The sequence below is a fragment of the Gobio gobio genome (assembly GCF_949357685.1).
Source record: "Gobio gobio genome assembly, chromosome: 4".
In the NCBI taxonomy this organism is placed as follows: domain Eukaryota; kingdom Metazoa; phylum Chordata; class Actinopteri; order Cypriniformes; family Gobionidae; genus Gobio; species Gobio gobio.
Window position 1 is genome coordinate 15,083,961 of NC_137100.1, and position 9,106 is coordinate 15,093,066.

The following is a 9,106-nucleotide window of genomic DNA, read 5'->3' on the forward strand; positions in this document are numbered from 1 at the left end:
TTATCAGTAACTTTACATAGGGGGATCCAATTTGTGACATACAGACAGTCTAAAGAGATCAATTTTAGATGCTTTTCTCTGAAAGCGTCTAACACTTTGTTAGACAGTCACACTCATGCAACCGAGAGACAACGCGGTAGTGTCAGCCTGACCTGCTAGTGCACTTTCATACAGATCCAAATCAAAGCACTTTACACCCGTTTACACAATAATTCCAGAGAGACGTAAAACCGAAGACATTTTGCCCAATAGTTGTGTGGCATTTACTAAAGCTTAGAAAGACATACTACTTCGTGTACGTCCTAATGCTGAGGAAATATGACCTCTTCCAACCAAGGTGGGGGTTACAATACCTGGTTTTCTGGTTCAGTAAAACAATCAACCTATAAATAAGCACACACATTGAATCCAGTCGCCTTCCTTCTTTGAAGTTCCTTCCCCCACTTTTGATACTAACTTCCTCTTAAAAGAAAAAAAAAATTGTTTCCAGGAACAAAAGCAAGTCCTGCAAAAGTAAGTTGATATTTCCCCACAGTAGTCTAATATACTGTAGAGAATTTTTTCACCATTACTCAGCCATTAATGTCATTCTATAGGACAGACTGAATATCTAACATTGGTGTCAAAGGTCCCTCCAGTGAAAACAAGAGACGTTTAGAAGAATGTGCAAGCTGCTTCCTGGATGTCAAGATTAAATTTCGCTCTGTTTCACACAAAGCTATCGAAAAGCGTTATATATTATGCGTATATGTCATATGAAATACTTTTACGGTACTTTTATGTATTTTGGAAGTTCAGAGCTTCAGTCCCCATCCACTTTCAATGAATGCATTTACATCAGTGGTTCTCAACTCAGCAAGAGGTGGATTTAAATAATTTAAAATAAAGAGAAAACAAGCATTAGAATAAGCTAAAACAAAATCTCTCAACAACTGTTTTTTCTTTTAAGAATCAGGGTCCCCACGGTCTTGAAAAAAACCTGTATATGAGATCTATTTCTAGACCTGAAAAGGTCATGTAAATTAATAAAATATTATAACCCCGGGAATTTTATGGAAGCTTGTTTCCAACACGGAATAAATGTGTTTTAAAAGATAATTGCGACTTTTTATCTCACAATTCTGACTTTTTTTCTTACTATTGCGACATATAATGTCAGAATTGAGTGATATAAAGTCACAATTGTAACTTATATTATAAATGTCCGAATTTAATATCAGAATCTTTCAACTCGGACTTTATTACTTGCAATTGCAACTTTTGTTTTGTGTGTGGAAAAGTCAGAAAAAAAATATCAGAATTGTGAGATAAAAAGTTGCAATCACATTTACATTTTTTATTCACTGGCATAAACATGCTTCCACAGCATTTTAATAAAACAAATTATAGCAATGTCAAGCTAAAATATTTTATCGGGGATTATTGTGAGTAGAACTGCATGATTAATCATTAAAAGATCGCAATCACGATTCAAACACCCTTACGAATGTATTCCTCAATGACAACAATTCAGCTGTGTATTAAAGGGTTAGTTCATCCAAAAATGAGAATTCTGTCATTAATTACTCACCCTCATGTCGTTCGACACCCGTAAGACCTCCGTTCATCTTCGGAACACAAATGAAGATATTTGTGTTGAAAGCTGATGGCTGAGAAAGGCTTCAGATAGGCCTCCATTGGCATTCAGTACATTTACACTCCCAAGACCCATAAAAGGCACTTAAAACGTTGTTACAAAGTCCATCTCACCTAGGGTTGGGTATCGTTTGGGTTTTTTCCGATACCGGTGCCAAACCGATACTTTTAAAACGGTACCGGTGCCTAAACGGTGCCTGAACCGATACTTTAAAAAAAGAGCCACAAAACGAGGTGGATGAGATTAAAGAATGGCTTTTTATTGATTTTTTTTATTATTATTTAAATTGAACAATTTATTACAAGTTTAAAGTATACTTAAATATGTAAATATAAATAAATACAAAACACGATTTACATAACAAATTCACAGTAAAACTAAAGCCACCTAACCCAACTACAATAGGCCTAATTTAACTCTAAATACAGTAATAACAGCAGTAGTCTGTATTCTTGGTATGCTACAAACCAGCTTCAAGCTTTAGCTTTATTTTGCAGAAATATGACCATATTCTCTGGCTAAATATTTTAGAGCGCATCACCTTATTGTTTCCATGGAGACGCGTCATGCTTCTCACATGACACACAGCTGCTACAATAGCGCTGTATGACAGCTCACTCAGCTGTATCGGGTTTATTTCGCTTTTTCTTTTTTAATCAAAATATTCACAAACTTTCTAACTATGTCATCATGAACTATCTGATATTCTGATTTTCAAATATCTGTGTGAGTAAATGTGTGTTAGTTGATCTATACTGCGCGATGGGCGGCGCCACGTTAGTTTGCGCCTCAGAGAATCGGATCTGTCGGATTTACATCACATACATGTATCTTCATCTCACGAAATACATGAAAGTAAGTGACGTGCTGAACTGGGAGAAGAATAGAGTAAACTGTATAGTCACTATATAATGTGTATCTGATGTGAATAAAACACTTAGTCAAGTTATCTTAACTGTCTGAAAGGATTGTTTTTGCCGCTTCCATAGACATCATTGTGTATTTTTTGCTAGTACTTATGGGCATTTAAATGTCTGAAACCTAAAATAAACATGATGTGGATGAAAACACTGAATAGTTGTGATATGTGACGAGCGCTGAGCGTGTCTGTCTCTGGCTTAGCGCCGGCCAAAGCGCGAAAGCACGTTTGATTTTAAGTGGCACCGAAATGAGGCACCGAAATCTGCGTTCTGATTCGGTCTGGTACATACCGGTCATAAAGGTACCGGTGCCATATTGGCACCGGGTTTCGGTACCCAACCCTAATCTCACCACAGTGACTCTACAATAATTTTACGATGCGACGACAATAGTTTTTGTGCGCAAAAAAAAAAAAATTACACCTTTATCCAACTTGTTCTTGTCTTCCGTGTGTGCCTCCACGACGCATGCGCGAGAATATGACGCAGATCCGGCGTTCAGACAAGCGATTTGTTTACAAGCAGAGGAAGACGCGCGTATCTAAGCTGTTGAATTCTACATTGATCGTGCGTAGTTCTCCAAATGGGGTTAAAGTGTGCATTTCATGGATTCCCGAACCCCGGTGCTACGTCATATTCTCGCGCATGCGTTGTGGAGGCACACACGGAAGACAAGAAGAGGTTGAATAAAGTCGTTATTTTGATATTTTTTTTGCGCACAAAAACTATTGTCGTCGCATCGTAAAATTATTGTAGAGTCACTGTAGTGAGATGGACTTTGTAACAACGTTTTAAGTGCCTTTTATGGGTCTTGGGAATGTAAATGTACTGAATGCCAATGGAGGCCTATCTGAAGCCTTTCTCAGCCATCAGCTTTCAACACAAATATCTTCATTTGTGTTCCGAAGATGAACTGAGGTCTAACGGGTGTCGAACGACATGAGGGTGAGTAATTAATGACAGAATTTTCATTTTTGGGTGAACTAACCCTTTAACCCTTTGACAAGTACGATCACAGGCTGTTATTCACAACTATTGAGATCTGCTGGCGCTGCTGCTGAGCCAGAAAGCAACTGTCATATATGAAACAGTCTTTTCCAACACACATTATCCTTATTTTTGTGTTACAATAATTCAAATTATTGACCGGTCTTGGTCTTGTCTCAGTCTCGACCAGAGATGTATAGTTACGAAGTAGAACTACTTCACTACTGTACTTAAGCACCACACTTAAGTAGATGTACTAAAGTATTCAACATTTTTTGTACTTAAGTATTGCAAGTAGTTTATTTTAAAATGTACTACTCAAGTACTGAAAGTAAAAGTACAAGTATTGTGTTATGTAGTTATTAAAGAAAGTAGTCAAAAGTTTGAACATCATATTGTTTTTATTATTTCAAATGATTAAGCTAAAGGACAATCACAATGTTGGTAGGTAATTTTTCTACATATTGTCATATAAATAACCTGAAAATACTGTAGTTCATTAAGATTAAATCTTACTATAACCACTCTTACTAAAAAAAAATGGGGTAAGCACACTTATATTCTCATTTCAAGAGGTGTTCTGAGGAAATTATTTGTTTGTAACACTTTACAATATGGTTTGATTTGTTAACAATACATTAGTTAATGTATTAGACTAATAACTAACATGAACTAACCATGATCAATACATTTGTTACTGTATTTATTAATCTTTGTTAATCTTAATTAATAAAAATACAACTGTTCATTGTTTGTATATGTTACTTCACAGTGCACATTAACTATGTAAACAAATAGAGAGCAATTTGAGCGCAAGACCCTCGTGTTGTTTTAAAGACAGTGAATGCGCGCTCGCGGGGCTCTCTCGCGCTCTCTCTCTCTCGCGCTCTGTCTCTCTCTCGCACTCTCGCGCGCGCTCTCTCTCTCTCATGCGCGGTAATGTGGGTTTGGAATGGAATGATTCATAACATTTTTATAATTGTAACGAGTAACGATGCAGCACATAAAAAAAATATCGGAGTAAAAGTATTAAACTCATCGAAAATATGTACTGAAGTAAAAGTGGAAGTAGGAGAAAAAAATAATACTCTAGTAAAGTACAGATACTGCCTTTTAGTACTTAAAGAGCACTTCAACTTCTACTCAAGTCACTTTTTTGATAAGGAACTTGTACTTTTACTCAAGTATGTGTATCTAGTACTTTATACATCTCTGGTCTCGACCACAACTGTACTCGGTCTTGTCTCGGTCAAGACCACAACTGCTGGGATATTACTAAATTGCCAGTTCATTGCTTGATTTATGTATTAACAACATTAATGTGATTGGATGTAAGACTAACTGCTTCAGTAACTTATTTCTAATTTGATTTATTATGCCGAAATTAATTAGGGATTGTGTCAAAAATGTCACTAAAAATTTATACAAATGCTCACAAAATGGATATTGTTGCAAAAAGTTATTGTATGAGATCTGGATTTATAACATGACGTGATATAATTAACCAATATCACAAGAGCAAGAGAGCTGTTTTCACAAATTTGAGCATGTCTGCAAACATGATATTGCTTTAACAAACATTCAATCATTAAAAAAAAAAAAATAATAATATCCTCAACATTATTTATGCATTTGTAATTTACCAATTCAGATGCATCTTCTGTATCGCCTTTGTTGTTAATGATTTAATTTGATTTGTAACAGCTCTATATAGCGTCTTATTCTAATTATATTTATAATAAGTCATTTCACAGGTGGTAATGTGGATCTTTATGAATTTAAGTGCTAGGTCTGGTCTTGGTCTTGACTTGGTCTAGGATTAGGTGGTCTTGACTACAATACAAGTGACTGTTAAAAAATGTATTTGTCATTGAATCATTCATTCAAGAGATTTGTTCAAAAACGTTGATTCATCCCGTAATGAAACAAGAGAAGTCTGCTGTGTTCGAAATCGCCCCTATAATACCCTAATTCACTACTCCCTACATTCCTCCACTAAAATAGTCCACTTGAAGGAGTGAATGAAAATAAGTGAGTGAATTCGGACACTGAGTGCTCCGGAAGGGCTGTCGCGTTTGCATAGTTTGTGCTTGCTGTTTAATTATTTGAAAAGTAGCGAACTGGCAGCTCCAGAAGCAATGAAAAAATCTTGAACTCTGGCTTGGAAACACTTAAAAAGGAATTTATACCTGTATGATATTACGCTGGACAACCTTGTTTTAGAAAATAGATGGATTGATTCAGCTGCGGGCGCCATCTTCTGCGGGCGCCCTATACCCTGTTTAAGGGTATAGGGAGTGATTTCGGACACAGCCTTCATGTGTGTCACTGAATAATGAATTCAAGAGATTTGTAAAAAAAAACACTGATTCTTTGAGCAATGAAACAAGTGAATTTTAATTTTGAACCTCTAATAAATTTGTCAGAACCTCTAATAAAATTACATTATTTTGTTTAGTTGTCTGTTCAGAATCATGGGAGAATCATGATCTCTATTTTAAACCGTAAAAAAGGTGATTCTAATTGTGAGTACAAATATTTTTTTTATAAATCCTTGTCTTTAATCCTCATCCAGTAAATCACAAACAAAAGGAAAACGTCATGGGGCTTTTGAATATTGTTGTGGACAACAGGGGGCCTTGAAGTCAAAAACGGTTGAAGTCACTGGTTTACATGAACACCAGGAAACTTTTTGCACGAAAGCTGCTTAAAGCAAAAAGCAACATTCATGTTTACATGCATTGTGTTAGCAGTGTGCTCTTAAAGGAGTAGTTCACTTTAAAATGAAAATCACCCCATGATTTATTCCCCCTCAAACCATCCTATACGACTTTCTTCTTTCTGATCACGATCAGTTTTATTAATAAATATCCTGATGCTTGCAAGCTTTATAAACGGCAGTGATGGGGTCCATTGAGTTTGAAGCTCAAAAAAGTGCATCCATCCATCATAAATGTACTCCACACGGTTGTAAGAACAATATCCATATTTAAAACTTTATAAAGTAAATTGTCTAGCTTCCGCCAGACCGGCTTCCATATTCAACACACGCAGAAAGTGTAACGCCTCTCACTAGTTAAAAACACTTACTTGGAAGCGTCAGGACATTTATTAATATAACTCTGATTGTGTTAATCAGAAAGAAGAATGTCATATACACCTAGGATGTCTTGAGGGTGAGTAAATCACGGGGTAATTTTCATTTTAAAGCGAACTACTCCTTTAACCTCTACACAATCAGCTCAGTCAGTAACCAGATTTTCCTCCCACCTTTTTGTTAGTTTATTTACATGGTCTTTTCCACACACATGCACACTCTTAAAATTAAGAATGTTGTTTATGCATTTACATGACCATAAGCCGCATTTGGATTTACTGCTTTCTGCAATAACCCTGGAAAAGTGATGTTACTATTAACTACAACTATTTAAAAAGTTTTCACTAAATAAAATAAGGCTAAAATAAATAATATATAAATATTAAATTAAATTATATAAGTTTAAGAACTAAAATGGCTAAAACTGAAATAAAAAATGTAAGCTAAATAGAATAAAAAAACTAAAACAATAAAAAAGCATACAAAATAACTAAAATTAGAATGAAAACTAAATAAATTAATACAAAAATGTGTTCGATTAAATAATAATAATCAATTAAATAAAATGTTGTTTTATATAAATAATATATTAGTATAGGAAAAATTCTGTAATATGTAAAAAGACTTCAAGATTTCTTCTTTTGTGTTCCACAGAAGAAAGAAAGTCATATGGATTTGGAAGAACATGATGGACAGCACATTATGTTTTTAGGTTTTTTTTGGGTGAGGTATTCCTTTAATTTTTAGCTTTAATATATGGTTAATATATGCTTTAATATTTAATATATGGTGTTCAAGGACACTCTAAAACTTCAGGATAGCAGCTTCATGTCAGTTTATTAAAAGTAAAAACACTGAGCATGATAATCACGAATGACCCGCGTGACCACCAGCAAAATGTTGACAATATAACCCAGCTGCCATGATGATGTATTATCTGATGTAGATACTAGAAGATTATGAGACCAGCATTTATAATGCATAACAGACTTTAGAGCTCATTTGGACATGTACTCACTTGGTGCTTATCACAAATTATGAAAATATATACATAATGTTGATAACCATCATAAATAGTCGCTATCTGTCTACAAAGATGAGCAAGAGAGGGAGAGAGCTGAAGTTGTCTTCTCAGAGGTCACAGCAACAGAGATTACAGGAAAAACTACCTCACAGAGCTGCAAAGAGTCACGTAAACCCCACCTTGACAACATGCGACGAATGCGTCCACAGGTTCCTTTAGTGTCTTTGGTATTCACTGCAGAACATCGGTTTTGGGACAAGAGTAAACGAACTAATATTTGCACTGTTTCTTCTGACCAGCGGCGGCGAGATTCCCAGTGAAGTTAAGGAAAGTCAGCTACAAATTACAAAACTGAATCTAATCCACAATAAAAGTCCCTTCGTTTCCGACTGAACAGTTTTTTTTATAAGCATGTTCTTTACTAGTCGGTCAAATATGAATACAAAAATAAAAAAAATATTGTTTTTATTCTTCTTAGTATTTTTAATATTTTTTTAATAAGTGAACAATTAGTTTTATTAGTAACAAAAAAATTACATTCGAAGCTTGTTCTCAGTTTCTACCTGGTAAATAAACGTAATAATACAATAGAATGAAATGAAAAGAATAATAAAGAAAATAACGTTTCCATCCATATTTTTCCAGCTCTGATTGACAAGTGGTCATGGATAGAGGATTCTGTTTAATAATGAAAAATAAAGAGAATTTAAAAACAAGTATTTTGAAAACAATTCAACCGCATTCGATCGAAACATATACTTCCGGTGCCTTTTGTGGCATGTTCACTTCACTACTGTACTTCCGTTGCCACATGGCAAGTTACGTTAAATGCATGATGTTGACGAAAATTGATTTATGAGGGTTTTTATTAATCTTTTGCAGTGTTTAATGTTTTTCGCTTTGTTCGGGTGATTATGCACATATAGCTTCTGCGGTCACTTAATAAAGAATAGACATTTCATAAGTTAAATGTGGCATGGAGACGGAGTCAAAATCATTTAACACCACTGAAAAATTGCTTTTAAGTAAAAAATTAAATATTTGCCAATTTGTGTATATAAAATATATATTTGAAAACAGAAACACCTTTTTATTATAGCTTTTAATATAATGGATATATAGTTTAGTGAAGAAATCTAAACTATTAATTTAGGAACACGTTATTTTATAAATGAAGACTTCAGATGCAAAACCGTCTGACAATTTAATCTTTAAAATTAGTATTTAAATGAACATTTTTATGTTTTAAATGTTACTCTTAACAGTGACATTTTTTTAAATAAGATATTTCAATAACTAATAACCTTTTCATTGCTGTTAAAGTAAAATTCCTGAACCTAAACATATGAGCCTGATAAAATGCTCATTTAAAAATAAAAAAATGTCCAAGAAATGTTTGAAGTGTTCAAACAGTAAATAGATTCTGGAGAATAAATACATTG

The 9,106-nt window shown here is 34.3% G+C and overlaps 1 protein-coding gene across 1 annotated transcript in view; it reads right to left on the reverse strand.

Moving 5' to 3' along the window:
* The window catches only part of slc31a1 (solute carrier family 31 member 1), a 31,644-nt gene extending 23,622 nt beyond the window's left edge, over window positions 1-8,022 (reverse strand). The window contains exon 1 of the mRNA XM_079814562.1: window positions 7,844-8,022. The gene's annotated coding sequence lies outside the window, so the exon portion shown is untranslated. The remainder of the gene's footprint in view (window positions 1-7,843) is intronic.
* Window positions 8,023-9,106: the final 1,084 nt, after the last annotated feature.